This window comes from Mus pahari, chromosome 4 (assembly GCF_900095145.1).
Source record: "Mus pahari chromosome 4, PAHARI_EIJ_v1.1, whole genome shotgun sequence".
NCBI lineage: Eukaryota > Metazoa > Chordata > Mammalia > Rodentia > Muridae > Mus > Mus pahari.
The window spans coordinates 132362540-132365574 of record NC_034593.1 but is presented as its reverse complement, the minus strand read 5'-3'; positions in this window follow the sequence as shown (position 1 = coordinate 132365574).

Genomic DNA, 3035 nt, shown 5'->3' with positions numbered 1-3035 from the left:
TTTCCTGTGTAAGGCCTGGTATCTGCCTGGTATACAAATCTGCTATGATATTGTCATTAGTGGTCTGTCCAGATAATCCAGAATGAGTTTTAAATGTCCTATAAAATAAGGAACAATACATTCTCTTAAATTGAGTTGTATTTGCATAAATAATTGCAAAATTTGAGAATTACCAGTGTCTAAAAAAGGAACAATTTCACACAATTGCAAACTATAAGCTATATATTGGCTATCAGTATGCAAAATGAAACCTTGAATTTTCAACATTTCAAAAACAGTGGCTACAGCATGTAATTCAATTATTTGTGTTGAAGTGGAGGAAAACTCAAGAGAATATGCATGTGATCCAATTACATATGCTGCTTTCCCACTAGAAGACCCAGCTGTAAATACAGTGAACATTTTCTCTATTGGCTATATACACAAACTTACAGGAAATACAAAAGCATGCACAGAGGCAAATTGTAGCAACTTTTCTTTTGGATAATGATTATCAAATTTGCCTAAAATGTTTGCACATGCAATAGCCCAAATATCAGTATTCTGCAATAACCAAGTTAATTGTTGTTTGGAATATGGAATGTTTCATCAGGTTCTTAAGACATTCTTTCCAAAACACTTTCATGATTTTATCCAACAATTTTGTATTAACACAGCAATATCTTCATAATAGGGTGTTCAAACTTTATTTGTAGATGAAGAAAAATGAATCCACATTAATGGCCCCTTTTGCCAAAGAATTGTTCTGAGCACATGAGTAGCAATAATGCAAACAGCCAGCAATTGATTTATAGTCAGTATAATTAATCTGTTATTGGCTAATGCTTCCTCTACTTTCTGCAAAGCTATTTGTTCCTCACCAGTTAATTTGCATGCACCTTGAAAACATCAAACATAGGCTTAAGTCCCCCTGTGGTGAGTTGAAGGTGAGGTCTTAACAATTAACATTTCCTAAAAGCTTTTTAAAGCAAGTAAACTATCTTTTCTTATTTAAATTTTCTGTGCCACAATTTGTTTAGGATATAACTCATGTCCAAAATATTGAAAAGGATATTGTCTTTGAATCTTTTCTGGAAAAACAAATACTCAACCAAAATTTTACACCTCTTTGTACAAGCAAACCTCTTACTACAAGCAAAGGCCTTCAGTGGAATCAGCTAATAAAATAACATCCATATGATGAATAATATACACTGAATGATTCAAAATCCTAACTTCTTGTATTAAAGAGGAGATAAAATTTTTTTCATTTACGTTTTTCTTTACTATTATTTTCTTTATTTACATTTCAAATGCTATTCAGAAAGTTCCCTATACCCCCCCGCCCCTGCTCCCCTACCCACCCACTCCCACTACTTGGCCCTGGCCTTCCCCTGTGCTGGGTCATATAAAGTTTGCAAGACCAAGGGGCCTCTCTTCCCAATGATGGCCGATTAGGCCGTCTTCTGCTACATATGCAGCTAGAGACACGAGCTCAGGGGTTACTGGTTAGTTCATATTGTTGTTGCACCTATAGGGTTGCAGACCCCTTCAGCTCCTTGGGTACTTTCTCTAGCTCCTCCATTGTGGGCCCTGTGTTCCATCCAATAGCTGACTATGAGCATCCACTTCTGTGTTTGCCAGGCACTGGCATAGCCTCACAAGAGGCCGATAAAAATTTTTTAACATAAAGTAAGGCTATTAGCCATTCCTTGAGGCAAAACTTTCCAATGATATTGCTTCATGTGCTCTACAATTACAAGCTCACTAAAAGCAAACCCTTTACAAGCAACAGTATAAAAACAATGGCAGCTAGAGTAAACAAGACAGGCTGTAATGCCTTCATAAGTTAATTGTTTCATTAACCTTTCATAAATCTTAAGTTTGAACATTGTTTTGGATTAATGGAATAATCAATCCCTTGGAATTGAGTGAATACATCAGCTCCAGTGTCTATTAATCCTTCAAAGCCCTTTTTCTTCAATTAGTATTTTAAGGTTAGTAGCTACAGTTATAATGCCATGGGGAGAATCAGCCATAATTTTTATTTCTCTCACATAATCATAATACCTGGATAGATCTATAATCCTTTTATAATAATGCTGCTTAGACCTAAAAGTAATCCCCAGATCCTTGGAGGCAAAAACCCCAAAACTCCTGTAGGCAGGGTTTGCAAGACAAAAGTAATGCCACGCAAGCCTCCACTGATGCTGCTCTTAGCTATGCATTGAGTCAAATGTTTAAGTTAGTTCCCTGTCCTCCCCTCCCCCAACCTTCCAACTCCCTTCCCCACAAGGCAGCAGCCATAGCCAGACTCTGGTTGTATGAGGGTCCAAATTCTGTCTCCAAAAATCCTACCAGCTGCTTTTAGCAGTCTATCCACAAATTGCTGAAACGGTTCATTGCCTTGTTTGATCCGAGATATACTCCCACTGAGATGTCATTTCCAAACTTAGGGAGTTAAACTTACTTCTCCCACTGTATCCAGTAAAGCTTGTGTAAAAGAGGGCAGCAGGGCCATACTGTGTCCCACCTGTTTTTAACACTTTTATTATTCTTGCAATTATCTCCACTTGCTTAATTTTTTTTTCATTACAAATATGGGTGAGTAAGAATCCTGAGCCCGTGATAGAACTGCAAACTGCAGCCAATGGATCACTGGCATTTTAACTATAATTTTTAAGTTTCTTTGCAATATTAGAGCATAACCATAATTTTGGAAAGCAAAACTCAAACTCCAACAAACAATCCATTCTCTTTAAATTCAACACCAAGTGCATCATCCACATGCTACAAAGTTTTTAGCTGCCAGTTCTTATATATGAATGTATGGCAGTGCAACTTTTAATGCCTCATTAAAGAGATATTGTTTTAAATCCTGTCATTTATAAGTCTAGTTTCTAGGATAAGAATTACATAAAATATTACCCCAAATTAGAAGTGTCTTTAGAGACCTGTTTTCCTGGGTTGGCTCATGCCATATGTTGTTGTCTAGAATGACTCCAACCCAGAGTTACCAGTTTTAACTTTCTGTTACCAATGCTATAATTTTTTAA